Source organism: Leopardus geoffroyi, chromosome X, assembly GCF_018350155.1.
Source record: "Leopardus geoffroyi isolate Oge1 chromosome X, O.geoffroyi_Oge1_pat1.0, whole genome shotgun sequence".
NCBI classification, from domain to species: domain Eukaryota; kingdom Metazoa; phylum Chordata; class Mammalia; order Carnivora; family Felidae; genus Leopardus; species Leopardus geoffroyi.
In genome coordinates this window covers 78472618-78492356 of record NC_059343.1, presented here as the reverse complement: position 1 = coordinate 78492356, position 19739 = coordinate 78472618, and the positions used below count along the sequence as shown (strand labels likewise).

At 41.4% G+C, this 19739-nt stretch overlaps 1 pseudogene; it reads right to left on the bottom strand.

Moving 5' to 3' along the window:
* Window positions 1–264: 264 nt before the first annotated feature.
* On the bottom strand, window positions 265–776 carry LOC123594396 (annotated as a pseudogene).
* Between the last annotated feature and the right edge of the window lie 18963 nt (window positions 777–19739).

The following is a 19739-nucleotide window of genomic DNA, read 5'->3' as shown; positions in this document are numbered from 1 at the left end:
CAAGTAGAGCAGGGATCTAAAACCTTCTCTTCTGGGTTGGAAAGCAAGCACTGTCTTGGTTTGATGTCCAATTAGAATACCATTCGTCAAATCTTTTGCTTCCCATAGCACTGATGAATGGAGAAACACAGTGCTTCCTCTACAAGGGAATCTCTAGATTGGACAGAACATGGATAGAGAAGAACTGTAACAAACGAAACAACAACAAGACTTTTCCATCCTTATTTCCTGTGCCATTTCACTTATTTTTTACTTCTTTTTTTCCCAGTTTGTTTGTGCTTATTGATGCCATGATGCTCAGGCCTTGACCACAAACTTTTGCGGTGGATACAACTGCTCCTTCTGCTGCTGCTTCTTAGTCTTCAGCTTCTCCTCATGCTTGCTAAGATGGTAATCCATGGCACGTGTTTTCTTGGTCTGAAGACCCAGAATCTTGTATTTCTTGCCCTTGTAGAACTTTCTGAGGTTTTCTTTCTGGGTCTGGTTAATAATAGTGTGAATGCAGGCAATGGATTTGCAAACAATTTGGATCTTGGAGAACTTGGATACCATACTGTCACTTTAGTGACATAGAGCTGGTTGAACTCCAACTTTAGGTTGTCTAGCTGTTACAGCAGCTCCTCCTTTTTTCCAGAAAGACCTCAAACTTTAACCTTGGCAATGGTTGTACAAGCCACCACCACCTGCTCTGAGGAAAAGTGTTTTTTGCTTCTTAATTGTACTTCCCACTGCCACATGTACATCCACACACACCCTACAGCCACCACAGCCACCATTTCTGTAGATCAAAATGCTCTTCACCTTTCATGGCCTAACTTCTTTTATTTTAATTTTTTAATTTATTTTTTTAGAGAGGCAGAGAGAGAAAGCAAGGTGGGGAGAGGAGCAGAGGGAGAGAGAGAATCCCAAGCAGGTTCCATGCTCAGTGAGGAGCCTGATGTGGGACTCAATCCCATGACACTGGGATCATGACCTGAGCTGAAATCAAGAGTGAGATGTTCAACCACCTGAGCCACTCAAGTGTCCTTCATGGCCTAACATCTTTTTTGGCTGTGTTTAATGTGGGTTTGCTTATTTACATTTTTGTTTGGAGGAGAATGGCAAAATTGATTAACCAAAGAAAGATACAATATCAACTGAATGTGGAATCTCTTATGCAAAAATAAATACAAAAAGCTTCTATCCTTAAATGCTAAAGAAAAGATTAATTTGGAGGCACTGGAGATGTTAGCATCAATAGTCTGGAAAGGCTTTTGTTATCAAGGTGGTTAATTGTTCAAAGGCCATGTTCACCCATGAGGCCAATTTAAGACCAAAGAATGCATCTGCACAAGGAGTTTTCTTTTTTCAATAACTGTCAATAACACCGCAAATGGAACACAAAAAAATTGATCATGTCCATTTCATCAAGGGAAGCAAGGCAACTAGCCTAGAGCATTGAAGGGTCTGAGTTTTTAACTAACTTTTTAACTAATTTTGTCCTTATTGTTGAAAAAATTTTAAAGTATGGAAGCAAATCCAACAAGGAAAATACGAACAATACAAATAACAAAAGCTTCCTTCCTCAAAAGGAAGACAAAATCTCAAAATTCTTCTGCTAAACTTGTCACCATCGCACCATGCCATGTGACATTACTTAATTGTTTAAATTGTTAGCTTTTTGCTTTATGAAGCAGTATAACTCAAAAGCTAAGAGCATGAGCCATAGAGTCAAACAAAACCCCGGTTCTCATTTACTAGCCACATAGTCTTGGGTAGATCACTTTTTTTCTTTCTAAGCCTCAGTGTCCTCATTTGTAAAACTGGGATAATAGTAAAGCAGCAAGAGTCCAGGCTTTGGAGCCAAAATGCTTGGGTTTAAACCCTCCGCTCCACCACTTACTGGCATTGTGAACTTGAGCAAATTGCCTAACTTCCCTATGACTCAGTTCCCCTCCCCCTTAATAAAGTAGGGCCAACTGATTATCAGAACCTCACAGGATCATTGTGAAAAGTATAGAATATGCGTAAAACACTTGATAAGACCTCAATAAATGTAAGTCATTAGTGATGTGGTTTTAAGTGTTAAGGTTTGGAGCTGACGGCAAGGAAAGAATTCTTAAGACATTGTTGGTGCACAAAGGTGGTTTTTTTAAAGCATGGGGACAGGACCCGTGGGCAGAAAGAGCTGCACTGGGGTTGTGAAGGGTGACTGATTATATACCTTCAAGTTAAGAGGGGTTTAGGGATGGTGTAAGCCTCCAAGGTACTTTGGAAACAAGGTTTCCAAGATCCTGAGGGGGCTAGCTATTGTTAGGAAAAGATCATTTATTACTGTTTAGCAAAAACTCAACCATAAGACCCTTCAGATGTATATCAGTGTGCCATATTCTTGGAGGATGATTGCTAACATATATCTTGGTGGGTAGAGATAAAGGAAGTTTCCAAAGGAATTTTTATATCTTAAAGGAGACTTACAGGATCCTGGAGGTCAGGATAATGTTAAGCTAAGATTGCCTTTTGCCCTTAGCTAAGTTGTCATCATTGAGGCAGCTGAATTCCTAGAGGAATGTCACTTTGCCTGTTTCAAGCACTTGTCAATGAGCTGTAGACAGTAAGGAAATTTAATTTTTCATTTGCTTTTGTTTCCCACATCAATTAGTACCCACCTCAGAAGGTTGTTAGGATAAAATAAGATAATGAATGACTAGCTTTTAATTTCAGTATAGTAAGTGCTCAATAAATGCTAGATTTTGTTATGTGTTTTCCTTTTGACTCTCCAACTGGCTTTTAAGTTCCTAGTGTTGGAAAAACAAAGTTATACCATAAGACGGCCAGCGGGGTTAACAAGGGAATTCCAATCCCTGCCTAGAGACTCCTCTTCCTGAGTTCTTCCTGCTCTGCTTGCCACGCGTGCCAAATTGCCATGAATGCAGACAAGACAAAACCATAAATTACCCCTCTCACTTGAACTTGGGGCTCAGACTTATGGAGAAACTGTCTCCTCTGAGTCCATTGATGTAAATGAAACTCCGATCCACCAAGATCTCTGAGTGCCTCTTGGTTTCTCTGCCAGCAATCCAGACTGGTTCTATAACACTAGAAGAATGGTCTTATATTTTTTTTATTATTGATACTCTAATGTCTAGCACTGTGTTCTATGCAAATAAGAGTGACTCAACTATAGCCAAAGGAAAGAATAAAAAAACAAGTCCTCATGCGAAAGTGGAAACTCGAATATCAGAACTTTAGACTCACAAGCCATGAAAGATTGGGTGTGTTAAAATTGATGGTTTGGTCAAATAACATATCTGATTTTGGCAACTTATAAATATCATCAATAGACAATTTGACATTCAATTTCTTAATTGTGGAAGGGAGGAAAAATAATTTTCTCCCTATACTCCTAAGTTTGTGTCTGTGTTATGGAATGAGGCTGGTACGCTGGCGGAAAGACCAAGTGGCACTTGGAGATCTTGGTGGATTGGAGATTTATTTAACACCGGGGGGCTCAGAGGAGACTGTTTCTCCAAAGGTCTGAGCCTGGAATGCAAGTGGGGAGGGTAATTTATAGCCAACAGCCTCCATATCTGTGGCGGTTTTCGCGTGCACAGCAAACAAAGGAAGAAGAAACCAAAGGAGGGGTCTCTAAGCTAGAGACCAGAGTTTGTTTTAGCCCCATCAGCCATCTTTGGGGTACTTTATGCACTTCTCCAACAGTCCCTCCTTTGATGCCTTAAAAAAAAAAACTTTTAGTAGGCATCACCTTTCAGTTTTACAGGTTGGTACTCTCAGAAGGCTAAGATACATGCTGTAGTTTGGCAAGCAAGAGTGTTTTCAATAAAACGTACCACAGCATTCAGTATACAGGGGCCAATGGATACAAGTAAAATTATGTAGAGGAGGGAACCCCACCAGGGCAGGAAGCCAGGATGCCCAATCCATGAGATCCCATCCTTTCCACTGGTTGATACTTACCTGTTGTCTATGTAAAATTCTTTCCTTGAGTTCCTTAAACGTAGTTGTAACTATTCCTGACTGTTTCATGAAATAGCAACATTCTTACCCCAGAAAGATGCAAGTCCCTCCTTTTTCTGAAGTGAGGAGGTCAAGGGCTCGCCTATTTTGGAGGGTCACTGCTGCCAGAGAGTTTATTTGGCTTTGTAAGTTTACCAGAGAATCTGCCACCTGTTCCATGTCTTCATTTAGCTCTTGTGATAGTCTATGGTATAGTCCTATGGATGAACCTATACCCCCATTCCAGTTCCTATTCCTGTCGCAATTCCTGCTCCTATCAGAATGGGTAGCAGGATTGCCAGTTTAGTGCAGGACTTGGGGCTAAAGGCTATTGGGAACTGATCTTCAGTGTACATGGATATCTCTGGGGCTAGGAAGACGAAATAACATGTTTGAGTCCAGTTGGCTTCTAAGCATCGGTAGGCCAAATTAGAACACAGAACACACCATGGGGTGAACATAGGGTTGTATTCCTCTTTAAGGTTATATTGCTTCTGCATAGGGAGGTACTGTTCATACCTTCAGGGACTGTACAGTTTAGATTGTTGGCATTTGTGAGATGGATACCAGTGGCCAGTGGTCCAATTAAGACAGAGGTGTTGCTTTTGAGATTTTCAGGAGCTTCCCAGGTCAAAGGGATAGGAGCGGCTAAGTAAGCCCTTTGGCTGAGGGTCAAGCATATCCAGCAGGTTTGGGTGTGATTATCTATTTTATGAAGGACTTATAGAGTAATGTTGGCCCAACGCTGGAATGGGGAATTGGTCAGCATCTGATTCAGGGCTGAAAGGCTCAAACCCTGGCAGGCTGACAGGGGAGTGGTCGCCTTTATGGCTTATATTACCCTGTCTTGGGTATCCTTTATACCCTTTTGAAGGGCCCTGTCTTGCATCCCTCCCCCGTCGGAGATCCCCCATTGAGGAAGTTAAGTGTAGCAAGCTCGCTTCTCTCTCTGGAGGCCCTTGTTGTGACATGGGTTCCTGACATTTTGGGTTATCTCTATGGTCCAATACTTAGTCCGTGAGGCACCGGGTGACTGACAGAGAGTGGGTGTTTTCCCTTGTAGCAATCTTTGTGGAGGGAGGTGAAGGCACTGAATGCCCTTGACACCCCTTATTGTCATATAACAATCCTGGGGAAAAAGTGGGTAAGCGGCAGTTGTGAGGGTGAAAGAGGTTATCATAATATACAGGCAATACTTAATAATCCTCCCATCCAGAGGAGGTATGTGAGACCTGGCATGCATCTTTTGTCCCATGTCCAGCTTGTTGGTGCAGTCTCTATCAGCCCAAGCGCAAGAAGTAAGATCCGGGCTATGACACCAGTAAGGGACAAGGGCTGGCAGAGTTGCATCCAAATCCCTGGGCTCGGTCCATATGTTGATTCCTCAAGCTTCTGCTATGTGCAGGCCAGCCAGCTTCCGGGGTGTGACTGGAGCAGGGCTGGAGATCTCAGGGGCCAGTGTCTTTTTGAAGATCAGTTTAAGCGGGTTGAATGGATCTGGATCACTTCACCAGGTTGAGGGTTACTCTGAGTTGGCCTTCTTAACTCTGGAGTTATGGATGCATGGGGTGATGCCTGAAACTGAATCCTCTATTTGGTTGTATGTCTGTAAAGTCCACCTCCAAGTCTTCGAAAGGGGCGGATTTCTGGGAACTGTCAGATCAGGTTTAGGGAAGCTATGGTTTGCATATTTAAAGATCCATCCTGTTTTCCAGTTGTTTAAATATCATATGCCCATGGGGTCTTATTATTATCCCCATAGAATAACAAGCACAGAAGATTGCCTGTACATGAAATACTGTGACAATTTTCTGACGTTTACCTCAAGTATCTAGTTTAGGCAAACAACAAACATTTAAAGGCAATAATAACTAGAATTTAACAATCATAACAGTTCATTGTTGAAACATAGTTGTTCTCTCTGAAACCCCCCTTTCCAGAGATAGACAAATTGAGATCAATGTATTTGTAGAACAAATCCAGTCTCAACAAACCTGGCCTAATTATTTATATAAGCTTAGTAAGAATAGTGACTGATCATGAGCATCTTTTAAAGTTTGCTTTGCTGGAACCTTTTATAAGGAATCTCTGGGTTGAACTTTTAGTAGCCTCTCCAAGCCAGAAGCCAAGCCAAATACGTGCCATTAGACAGGCCTGCAATACCTGTAGAATTGGGTGAATTCCTCTTCATGAGGTCCCCAAGATATCCTGAGGTTCTTGCACCTGCTAGGAAGTGACCTTCTTTACTTAACCTGGTGAGGCTGCTGGGAACTCTGTAAGCAAGGCACCAGGCCAACATTTCCAAGGGGCTTTATGGCTCCATGTTTTATAAAGCCAACCCTAATTCCTTAAATTTGTCTGCTCATATCTGAGTCTATGAATGACCTCCTCAAATATTCCAGTCAAAGCCTTGGTAAAATAACCAGTATTTCCAAATGGTGACCTGTTATAAGATGAACAGATTCTTATTGAACTTATGCAAACAATTGTAATTGCCATGAAAGAAAGAATACTCATTGAGAGTTTTGAATTTCAGGGGAATAATGTAGAGAGAAAAGATAAATCCTTCAGTTTACAAATGCATACTTTATGACATTTTTGTATGTCATCGATATCTTAAGAGAAAGTTACCTTAATCTGGAAGAGGAAACATTAGGGAACCAGCAATATTTTCAACAAGAATCACAAAACTATAATCTTCCTCAATTCATTTAATCCCATGTTCCTAATTCTTGTTCAATTTGAATGCAGCTTTTTAGTTCTGGAAATTCTTACCCATTTAGTATTAATCGTAAAGATGTCAAATATCTGTATTTGTCCCCAAAGTCCTTTTTATAAATCTCTTTGAAGATGAAACACATTTTGTGAGAGAATAAGAACAATTATAAATGACAAAATCTCAGAAATAGACATCGTTAAAGATCTGATGAGAATTCATTATGATGCAATTGATAAAGAAATTCAGTTATTTCCGTGACACATAACATCTCAAGTAATCAGAATATTAAGTGATGACCTTATATCAAAACATTAAAATTTTAGGAATTGCATATATTCAGGCAGTTGCAACATTTACCTGTGCAATACAATCTAAGGTTTACTATCATATGACAGCTTTTCCAAATAACTTAACATCCCAAATAAAAGGACCTAATTGGTCAAAAAGACTTCATTTACCATTTAAATCCTGAGAAGTTTGTTAAAACCCCATAAGTCATAAGTGCATCCTAAATAGGATTACAGATCATTAAAAATCTTACAATTTTATGTATTCAACCAAAGTGGCAATAAAAGATCCCAAAGGTGAATGTATAGCATTATACAGTTGTTATCAAAACCTAGCTCCTTTAACATTCAGAAGTTTTAACTAAGTAATCAAAGACCTGATAGAGATGACACCTAAAACTTTGATTTTCCCGGAGGATGAACCTTTGTTTGCATTGTCTTATCAAGAGGAGTTCAACAGGTCAAGAAAACTGTCATTTGAGCAGAGAAAAAAGCAGGATTTCAACCTTATACTAGTGTACTTTTAAGATTCCATTCATCTCAACCTTCTACAACTTTCTTTTGCTTCTAAATTTTGTCCCAAAGCCTTTTCTTTCCAAATAACCTGTCTAATTTAGACAAAATTACTTTCTTCTACCCTCAACAAAACTGTATTTCCATTCCTTATATCTTTCTTATATACCTCCTATTTTCCTACATACAGAGTTGCTTTCTTTATTTTCATCAGTCTTAAGTACATTTAGCAGAATTTTAACTCTTAGGAAACCTTAGTCTCCAATTGAGGACTTAGTAACCAATTGGGAGGTGTTTACATCAGAATTTTTTTAGATGGTAAATTCATGAACCAATTAAGTACAAAGCATGTTTTCCAATAGGTCGGAATAGCCTTAATTTCTCAGCAATAAGAATTTGGAAACACAAACCCATGTTCAATAATCAAAGCTTTAGCATTCCAGCCTATTTGGAAAGTTTCCGGTTACCAAGGACCTTGAAAGTTATCTTAACAATTACCCATGAAAACTTTGAGACAGACAAAATTAACTATCATTAACAAATTGCGGCAGAGATAACATGAGCTTATTTGACCTTTGTCGATAACTTTAAAGACAGGGCCAATAAACTTAAATTAGTTTAAACATCAAATATGTTTCACCTGCGTCCGCCTAAAAGTCATTCAATTTGTCCCCATTGTCAATTTTCAGTTGGGGCACCAGTGGAGATATCTGAAATGGGTGGTCCAAGGGGGGGGTGCACTCTGCTCCTTGACTTGGAGTGTGGAAGGAGGAAGCAATGGTGCCTGAGACACTGAAGATGGTATAGAACCACACCCAAGTTGGTGCAGAAACATGAGGGGGAGGGGAAGGCAGAAGCAGCAACTGCTTGGGAATATTCCTTAATGTCCCTGTCCTGAGGTAGACTAACCACAGTTAGTTCTAATTCTAGCCGTTAACCTGGGAAATGAGGGAGAACCCTCACATCTCTTAAGCAGAGGAACAGGGAGAGAGAGTCAGTGCCCCCTTTTAGTATGGTTCTATCTTGGCTAGACCAATAAGGTCCCCTTCTTGAGGTTCCTCCTGATTTCGGCTGGGTTTTTGGGACTTTCCCTGGTTGGGACACCTATTCTTTTTAATGTCCTTTCCCCTTGCAGTAGGTTCATATTTATGGCCTTCTCAGCCCCCTGTTCTGATCCCCAGAGGGCCTCTTCATATCTGCGGATGTGGACTCACTTCTGGAGAGCACCTGCCCCTGGCCGAGGGCACAGTCTGCCACGGGGCCTTGTGGGGAGGGTTCTCTGGCCTGGAAGGGGAGGAGAAATGGGCGGCTGCTGTGGCAGCATCTTGGCTGCAGAGGCCTGAGGGGGCAGAAGCAGAGGTGGCAGGGGAGGAGTTTCAAGCTCAGGGGAGAGGGGAGGGAGCCTAAAGAGTCATGAAGAGGGGAACATTAGGGGAGTGGTGGGTCGCTTCTTTGGCTCCCTGGGTGAGTCTCCGGATAAAGTGGCTAAAACCTTTGCCTGCCTCTCCTGGTTCCTTCCCGACCCCACAATGCTCCCATGAGGTGTAGTCACAAAGACAGAGGTACAGGGGCTCCCCCTCCAATGAGGTGACCAGCCAGATGCCCACCTGGCAGTGTCCTGAAGGAACCCAAACAACGCTCAGCCCCACAGGTCCCAGCCCTGAGATCCATGATCAGAAACATTCTGATATCACCACAGACAGAGTGCCATCCATCATGGAGTCACAGATGGGCCCACTTAGACTCCGTGACCCCCTGGGGACCCCAAGGGTGCCTGCCTGTGGAGCCACAGAATCGAATTTAGCAGGCAAGCTAGACTGAGTCACACATTCACATTCACATACACACCAGAGGTTATTATATTCCTTACCATAGAATCCCTACCTGTGAGACTTATGAAGTCTTGGGGAGTGGTCAGGTCCCCCTTGCACTCTTGCGAGTGGGCCTGACCAGATTGGGCCCCAGCCTTACCAGTTCTGACATTGGGTCCAGATCCTCACCTGCCAAGTCCCCTGAGTCCGGCAGGAAAGGCGGAGTGGGGCCGGCCTGAAGGGGAGAAGGAGACTGCCCAAATTTAGGCAGGGTGCGAGCTCTCCCTTGTGATCCCTCATTCTGTCACCGCCTCGCTGTTCTCCCAAACTGGTGGCAACAATGGGGCAGTGCGGTTGGGTTTCCCCGTCAGGGAACCAAGTATGTTACAGAACCAGGCTGGAACGCTGGTGGAAAAACCAAGCAGCTTTCGTAGATCTTGGTGGATTGGAGATTTATTTTACACTGTCAGGCTCAGAGAAGGCTGTTTCTCCAAAGGTCTGATCCCGGAATGGAAGTGGGGAGGGTAATTTATAGCCGACAGCCTCCATATCTGTGGGGGTTTTTGCACGCACAGCAAACAAAGGAAGAAGATACTGGAAGAGGGGTCTCTAAGCTAGAGACCAGAGTTTGTTTTAGTCCAATCAGCCATGTTTGATGTAGTTTATCCATTTCTCCAACAGTATGGGGAAATGTATTACCAACTGTATTCCAAATGTTCATTGACTTGCTAAATTCCAACTGTGTAGAAGCAGAGTCCCAGTGTTATAGCTTGCAAATGTTCCCCAGTTATATCTGAGAGTCCCCAGAGGAGTGCTTTGCATGAGCCTACAAACCAGCATGTCAGTTATTTTCATGAGAGGGGTTTTCTATACTCTTCTCCAACTCACATTTTTTGTATCCATTGCCCTTAAAATAGCCTGACAAGGGGCGCCTGAGTGGCTCAGTTGGCTGGGCGTCTGACTTTGGCTCAGGGCGTGATCTCGTGGTCCGTGGGTTCGAGCCCCACGTTGGGCTCTGTGCTCACAGCTCAGAGCCTGGAGCCTGCTTTGAAGTCTGTGTCTCCCCCTCTCCCTCTGCTCTTCCCCTGCTCATGCTTTGTCTCTCTCTCCTTCAAGAACAGAAAAACATTAAAAAAAAAAATAGCCTGACAAGATCTCAGTACTCTTATAAACTATAACAGTGAAGGGTAGCAAAATATGCCACCCCAAAATATGCCTTTTGGCATCAAAATTATTCAGAGATGATTATTTTTGAGAAAAAATAGACACAAAAAGAATCTCTGAAAACAGTAAAAGTTATTTTCTATGTAAGGAAAACTAACAATTATGGAGGAAATCTCTGTGTCTTCCTCTTTGGACAGGAAGAGAAGGTTGACTTTAAATCACAAGAAAATTGTATTAATGGGGAAGGTACCAACCTAAATCTGCATAACAAAGCCTACCCTTGTTTACTATGCTTTTCCTGGTAGCCTGCCATAACTAGCCTCCCCAACCCTCAACATGTTTCTTTTGTCCTGAGATAAAAGTTGTGTTTAAGATGGGGGCTTAGACCATCTCCAGGAGTTTTCTCAGTTTTCCTGGGTATCTCCCATGTGCAACTGAGGAATACATGTTAATAAACTTGTTTGTTTTTCTCTTGTTAATTTGCTTTGTATTATGGGGAGTATGTGTCTCAGCCAAAAACCAAGAGGGTAGAGGAAAAATAATTTTTCCTCCCATAAAATGACAAGGCCATTGTCTGTGTTAAGTATGTAGTTTCTGGGTAGCAGGATCGTGTTTTGTTCCTTAGCTTCTCCCTGTAACCTATTCTTTATATGGAAACACCCAAACCAGTCCAAAGGATTTAGTGTAGGTGGAGCTCATTCCAACTGATTAAGTTTTGGGGTGATGGGGGTGTTCATGGGGTCCAGAGCCAAGTAAGAATTCTTGAAGACATCTTTGGTGCAAAGAAGTTAATCCCCTGGGCCTTACTCAGCCTCCCTCAGTTCTCCTCACCCAACCAAAACTATTTCTTTCCTCTGTTGCAAAAAGAATGCTCCATCACATGTGACTGGAAACCATTTCTCTTATTTTGGTGAAGACTAACAGAATATGTCATCCCAAAATATGCCATTTTGGCAAAAATATTATTTTTAATTATAGGTACTTAGGAAACAGCTGATGCAAGAAAGACACTCTGACCTTCCTTTGTCCTCTTTCATGCAAAAGCTACCCTCACTGTATCAGGAGGATAGAAGACATCCTTATCATCATATTAGGAAGAGATAGGATAAAATAGTCAGAGGGAAAGATTAGGACCTGAGGTCCCTGAGTGGGGAAAAACACATATTTTGGACAAATGCTGGGAGTGTCTGACCATAGCAAACCCCCTCAGGCATAAGGTTCTTCATAAGAATGTAATAAACACTCCCTACTTCTCATCAGGTTTCCCTCAAGAGTTTGACAAAATATATGACTAAAAATAAGTAGACCATAAAATGTGTGAGCCACAGGGAATGGTATGGCCATAGACCACCCTTCATACAATGGAGTCGAGCTAATCAGGAATTGATAACCCAGCACCTAGAGTTATCCAGCCAGTAAGGGTAGAACCTGAGAAGCAATAAGGGGGAAGGTGGTGCTGACCAGAACCGTATAAAACAAGGACCATTGCCTATAGTCCTTGGACATTCATTTTCGAATGTCCTCTCTCTATGAGAGCTTTTCTGTTATTCTTCCTTTCTGATCTTACACTCTAAAAAAACTTTCACCTGCTGCTCATTTTGTGTCCATCTCTCCATTCTTTGAAGCGGCAAGACAACGAACCCTGGGTATTGAGATAAAAAATCCTGCAACATCATCAGAGACAGGAAATTTAGGGCTGAAAATGCTGTATAAACAAACTTAATTACTTCTTCTCCATTTTCTACCCATAACCCAAACTCCTTTGTCTTATCAACTCTTCAAAAATTTATTTTCTTTATCTTTAGATAAATGCATAAAAGCTTCCTGCTCTGCTTACTTTGTCAGGTTTTCAATCTCTTGTGAAGACTCCCATATACATATAAAAATACAATTTATTGCTTTTTGATCGGGGGGGGGGTGGGGGTTCAGAGCTGACAGCCAAGAAAGAAATCTTGAGATGTCTTTGGTGCAAAAATGTGATTTTATTAAAGCACAGGGACAGGGCCCATGAGCAGAAAGAGCTTCCTGGGACTGTGAGTAGACACTGATTATATACTTGGGAGTTGGGGGAGGTAAAGAAAGGCAAGGGGAAGTTTCCACAGGGATTTTTGTAAGGGTTGTAGTGTAGGGCTAACCTGTAGCCTTGAGAAAGAACAGCTTTGTTTTGACACAGTAGGTTAAGAGATAACAGCCTTGTCCTATCAATCAAAGGAACAAAAGTTCAAGGAAAATCGACTGGATTGGTGTTTGGATTGGGGCAAGGGCATGTAAAGAACTTTGAAAAAGTGGCACCAGAGGCAGGGAGGGTCAAGGAGGTCAACTGGTTGCCACTTAACAGCAGAAGGTCTGAACTGTTTCCACCACCATCTGGGAACTATGTCTTTCTTTTGTTCCCAGGTGATGATAAGACAATGTGGTCGGCTATAAAAACTGTACCCTGGCTGTTTGAGGCCATGCTCTGATCAAGAGTGTCGGTCCCGATTGGTCGCCTTGCCTCTCGTTGCAATAAACTTTGCTGTTACTGTCACTGGTGCCCGTAGCATTCTGTTTCAGGAGCCGTGTGGATGCAACAATTTTCATATGCTGAAAAAGACTCAAAGGATATTGGTTGCCTAGCTATTTTCAAGCTAAGGTTGTTTTTCCTTTTAACAAAGCATTAACATTAAGGCATTAGGGTGTTCCTGGAGAAATGTTTTACTCTGCCAGCCTCAAACTATTTGTCATTGGTCTACAGGTTATAAGGAAATTTAATTTTATCTGCCATTTCCTTCTGCCTTTGTTTCTCACATCATTTATCTCCTGTTGATCACTTTTTTAAAAAACATGTTTATTTATTTTGAAAGAGAAAGGGTGTGAGCAGGGGAGGGACAGAGAGAGAAAGAATCCTAAGCAGGATCCACACTGTCAGTGCAGAGTCCCATATGGGGCTCAAACTCATGAATCATGAGATCATGACCTGAGTCAAAATCAAAAGCCAGATACTTAACTAACTGAGCCCCACAGGTGCCCTTCCTGTTGATCACTTTTATGTAAGTTCAATCTTAGGCCCAGCCAGAGACGAAAGAGGATAGAGAAGAATTTTTCCTCCCTTACATTGACCAAAAGTGGTTGTATGTATATGCATGATAGGTATGGGTAAAGGTGTGATGGCATGTGAAGGAGAGTTAAAGATGCCAATGAAAATGAACCACCTGTTTCTTTGATTACTTGGGTTATTCCAAATGACCAAATGATTGTGATGGATAAATCCAAGGTTCTCCATCACATCAGGGGAAGAACCTCCACATGTTTGTTTATAGTTGGATGATACAGATTTACCAGGGAGACATAATCAGGAAATACCAATATTTTCATCTTCTTTGGTATGTTGCCTAAAGTAGCTCATAGATTGTTTTTAGTTTTCTTTTCTTTTATTAATGTGATGTATCACGTTGATTGATTGTGAATGTTGAACCAGCCCTGCATCTCAGGAATGAATCCCACTTGACAATGGTGATTAATTCTTTTTATATGCTGTTGAACTTGATTTGCTAGTATCTTACTGAGAATTTTTGCATCCATATTCATCAGGGATATTGGCCTGGAGTTCTCTTTTGTTACTGGGTCTCTGTCTGGTTTAGGAATCAAAGTAATACTGGCTTCATAGAATGAGTCTGGAAGTTTTCCTTCCCTTTCTATTTCTTGGAATAGCTTGAGAAGAATAGGTATTATCTCTGCTTTAAATGTCTGGTAGAACTCACCTGGGAAGCCATCTGGTCCTGGACTCTTATTTGTTGGAAGAGTTTTGATAACTGATTCAATTTCTTCACTAGTTATGGTTCTGTTCAAGCTTTCTATTTCCTCCTGATTGAGTTTTGGAAGTGTGTGGGTGTTTAGGAATTTGTCCATTTCTTCCAGGTTGTCCAGTTTATTGGCATGTAATTTTTCATAGTATTCCCTGAGAATTGCTTGTATTTCTGAGGGATTGGTTGTAATAATTCCATTTTCATTCATGATTTTATCTATTTGGGTCATCTCCCTTTTCTTTTTGAGAAGCCTGGCTAGAGGTTTGTCAATTTTGTTTATTTTTTCAAAAAACCAACTCTTGGTTTCATTGATCTGCTCTACATTTTTTTTTAGATTCTATATTGTTTATTTCTGCTCTGATCTTTATTATTACTCTTCTTCTGCTGGGTTTGGGGTGTCTTTGCTGTTCTGCTTCTATTTCTTTTACGTGTGCTATTCGATTTTGTATTTGGTATTTTTCTTGTTTCTTGAGATAGGCCTGGATTGCAATGTATTTTCCTCTCAGGACTGCCTTCGCTGCATCCCAAAGCATTTGGATTGTATTTTCATTTTCATTTGTTTCCATATTTTTTTAAATTTTTTTTCTCTAATTGCCTGGTTGACCCATTCATTCTTTAGTAGGGTGTTCTTTAACCTCCATGCTTTTGGAGGTTTTCCAGACTTTTTTCTGTGGTTGATTTCAAGCTTCATATCACTGTGGTCTGAAAGTATGCATGGTATTATCTCAATTCTTGTTTACTTATGAAGGGCTGTTTTGTGACCCAGTATGTGATCTATCTTGGAGAATGTTCCATGTGCACTCGAGAAGAAAGTATATTCTATTGCTTTGGGATGCAGAGTTCTAAATATATCTGTCAAGTCCATCTGATCCAATGTATCATTCAGGGCCTTTGTTTCTTTATTGACTGTGTGTCCAGATGATCTATCCATTGCGGTAAGTGGAGTATTAAAGTCCCCTGCAATTACCACATTGTTATCAATAAGGTTGCTTATGTTTGTAATTGCTTTATATATTTGGGGGCTCCCATATTTGGTGCATAGACATTTATAATTGTTAGCTCTTCTTGATGGATAGACCCTGTAATTATTAAGTAATGTCCTTCTTCATCTCTTTTTACTGCCTTTAATTTAAAGTCTGGTTTGTCTGATATAAGTATGGATTCTCCAGCTTTCTTTTGACTTCCAGTAGCATGATAGATAGTTCTCCATCCCCTCACTTTCAATCTGAAGGTGCCCTCAGGTCTAAAATGAGTCTCTTGTAGACAGCAAATAGATGGGTCTTTTTTTTTTTTTATCCATTCTGATTGATACCTTATGTCTTTTGGTGGTGCATTTAGTCCATTTACATTCAGTGTTATTATAGAAACATATGGGTTTAGAGTCATTGTGATGTCTGTAGGTTTCATGCTTATAATGATGTCTCTGGTGTTTTGCCTCACAGGATCCCCCTTAGGATCTCTTGTAGGGCTGGTTTAGTGGTGATGAATTCCTTCAGTTTTTGTTTGGGAAGACCTTTATCTCTCCTTCTATTCTAAATGACAGATTTGCTGGATAAAGGATTCTCGGCTGCATATTTTTTTCTGTTCATTACATTGAAGATTTCCTGCCATTCCTTTCTGGCCTGCCAAGTTTCAGGCCAGAGATCTGTCACGAGTCTTATAGGTCTCCCTTTATATGTTAGAGCACGTTTATCTCTAGCTGCTTTCAGAATTTTCTCTTTATCCTTGTATTTTGCCAGTTTCACTATGATATGCCATGCAGAAAATCGATTCAAGTTATGTCTGAAGGGAGTTCTCTGTGCCTCTTGATTTTCAATGCCTTTTTCCTTCCCCAGATCAGGGAAGTTCTCAGCTATGATTTCTTCAAGTCAACCTTCAGCACCTTTCCCTCTCTCTTCCTCTTCTGGAATACCAATTATGTGTATATTTTTTCTCTTTAGTGCATCACTTAGTTCTCTAATTTTCCCCTCATACTCCTGGATTTTTTTTATCTCTCTTTTTCTCAGCTTCCTATTTTTCCATAATTTTATCTTCTAGTTCACCTACTGTCTCCTCTGCCTCTTCAATCTCAGCTGTGGTCGCCTCCATTTTATTTTGTAGCTCATTTATAGCATTTTTTAGCTCCTCTTGGCTGTTTCTTAAACCCTTGATCTCTGTAGCAATAGATTCTCTGCTGTCCTGTATACTGTTTTCAAGCCCAGAGATTAATTTTATGACTACTATTCTAAATTCACTTTCTGTTATATTGGTTAAATCATTTTTGATCAGTTCGTTAGCTGGCGCTACTTCCTAGAGTTTCTTTTGGGGGAATTCTTCTGTTTTGTCATTTTGGATAGTCCCTGGAATGATGGGGAACTTTAGGGCACTTCCCCTGTGCTATCTGGAATAACTTTTGTTGGTGGGTGGGGCTGCAGCCAGATCTGATGTCTGCCCCCAGCCCACCGCTGAGGCCACAGTCAGACTGGTTTGTACCTTCTCTTCCCCTCTCCTAGGGGCGGGATTCACTGTGGGGTGTCACAGCCCCTGTCTAGGCTACTTGCACACTGCCAGGCTTGTGGTGCTGGGGATCTGGCGTATTTGCTGAGGTGGATGGGCGAGGTGCACAGGGGCAGGAGGGCAGGCTCAGCTTGCTTTTCCTTAGGTGATCCATTTCAGGAGGAGCCATGGGGCACAGGGAGGGAGTCAGACCCGCCAGAGCGATGGATCAGCAGAAGCGCAGCCTTGGGTGTTTGCGTGGTGCAAGCAAGTTCCCTGACAGGAACTGGTTCCCTTGGGATTTTGGCTGGGGGATGGGCGAAGGAGATGGCGGTGGCGAGTGCCTTTGTTCCCTACCAAGCTGAACTCTGTTGTCCGGGGCTCAACAACTCTCCCTCCCATTGTCAACTAGCCCTCCTGCTCTCCGAGCAGAGCTGTTAACTTATAACCTTCCAGGTGTTAAGTCCTTCTTGCTGTCAGAACACACTCTATCCGGCCCCTCCGCTTTTGCAAGCCAAACTCCAGGACTCTGTTTTGCCTGCCGGTCCCCCTCCACCCAGGCTCCCTCCCGCCATTGCGTGTAGCACGCACCACCTGTCTGCCCTTCCAACCCTCTTTAGCGGGCCTCTGGTCTATGATTGGCTCCAGAGAATCCATTCTTCTAGTATTCTGGCGGTTTTCTGGGTTATTTAGGAAGGTGTGGGTGGAATCTACGTGATCAACAGGATGCGGTGAGCCCAGCATCCTCCTACACCGCCATCTTCCATTCCTTTCAGAAGTCATCTCATTAACATAAAAAGGGACACCTTTATTGTTGTCATCACCTAGGAAATTCTAAGGGTTTTAGAAGCTTTGTGCCAGAAATGAGTATGAAGACCAAATATATATTTCTTATTATAAAATAATATTCCAATTGATGAAGAGGATAGAGAAAAGTCTGGGCCTCATTTTCCTCACCTAGGAAAACTATCTGTTGTTGGAAGTTTTTCAAATCTTCAAAAACCGCTGAAAAGTTAATGGTTTTTTGGGGGGTCTTTTATTAAATTTTTTTTAACTTTTATTCTTTTTTGAGAGACAGAGTGTGAGTGGGGGAAGGGGAGAGAGAGAGAGGGAGAGGGAGACACAGAATCTGAAGCAGGTTCCAGGCTCTGAACTGCCAGCACAGAGCCCAACACAGGGCTCAAACTCATGAACTGTGAGATCATGACCTGAGCTGAAGTTGGATTCTTAACTAACTGAGCCAGCCAAGCACCCTGAAAAGTTAATATTAATCTTGCCTATATCTTATTTTTTTGAGATTATTTATTTATTTTGTGAGAGACATAAAGAGGGAGCACAAGTAAGGGAGGGGCAAAGAGAGAGGGATAGAGAGAATCCCAAGAAGGCTCCACACCAATAGTGCAGAGCTTGACGGGGGCTTGAACTCACAAACCGTGAGATCATGACCTGAGCCAAAATGAAGAGTCATCTGGGCACCCCAATGTTGCCTATATCTTTTAATTCAACAAGGGAGATTTTCAGCATAATAAAAGATAAGAACCATATGATCCTGTCAATCGATGCAGAAAAAGCATTTGACAAAATTCAGCACCTTTTCTTAAAAAAAAAAAAAAAAAACCCTCGAGAAAGTTGGGATAGAAGGCACATACTTAAACATCATAAGAGCCATTTATGAAAAGCCCACAGCTAACATCATCCTCAATGGGGAGAAGCTGAGAGCTTTCTCCCTGAGATCAGGAACACGACAGGGATATCCACTCTCACCGCTTTTGTTTAACATAGTGTTGGAAGTGCTAGCATCAGCAATCAGACAACAAAAGGAAATCAAATGCATCAAAATGGGCAAGGATGAAGTTAAGCTTTCACTTTTTGCAGATGACATGATATTATACATGGAAAATCCGATAGACTCCACCAAAAGTCTGCTAGAAGTGATACATGAATTCAGCAAAGTCTCAGGATACAAAATCAATGTACAGAAATCAGTTGCATTCTTATACACTAACAATGAAGCAACAGAAAGAAAAATAAAGAAACTGATCCCATTCACGATTGCACCAAGAAGCATAAAATACCTAGGAATAAATCTAACCAAAGATGTAAAAGATCTGTATGCTGAAAACTATAGAAAGCTTATAAAAGGAAATTGAAGAAGATAGAAAGAAATGGAAAAACATTCCGTGCTCATGGGTTGGAAGAATAAATATTGTCAAAATATCAATACTACCCAAAGCTATCTACACATTCAATGCAATCCCAATCAAAATTGCACCAGCATTCTTCTTGAAGCTACAACAAGCAATCCTAAAATTCATATGGAACCACAAAAGACCATGAATAGCCAAAATAATTTTGAAGAAGAAGACCAAAGCAGGAGGCATCACAATCCCAGACTTTAACCTCTACTACAAAGTTGTCATCATCAAGACAGCATGGTACTGGCACAAAAAAAAAAAAAAAAAAAAAAACAAAGCACATAGACCAATGGAGTAGAATAGAAACCCCCAGAACTAGACCCACAAAAGTATGGCCAACTAATCTTTGACAAAGCAGGAAAGAATATCCCATGGGAAAAGACAGTCTCTTTAACAAATGGTGCTGGGAGAGCTGGACAGCAACGTGCAGAAGTTTGGAACTAGACCACTTTCTCACACCATTCACAAAAATAAACTCAAAATGGATAAAGAACCTGAATGTGACACAGGAAACCATCAAAACCCTAGAGGAGAAAACAGAAAAAGACCTCTGTAACCTCAGCCATAGCAATTTCTTACTTGACACATCCCCAAAGGCAAGGGAATTAAAAGCACAAATGTCATTTTGGGACCTCATGAAAATAAACAGCTTCTGCACAGCAAAGGAAACAACCAACAAAACTAAAAGGCAACCAACGGAATGGGAAAAGATATTTGCAAATGACATATTGGACAAAGGGCTAGTATCCAAAATCCATAAGGAGCTCACCAAACTCCACAACCGAAAAACAAAT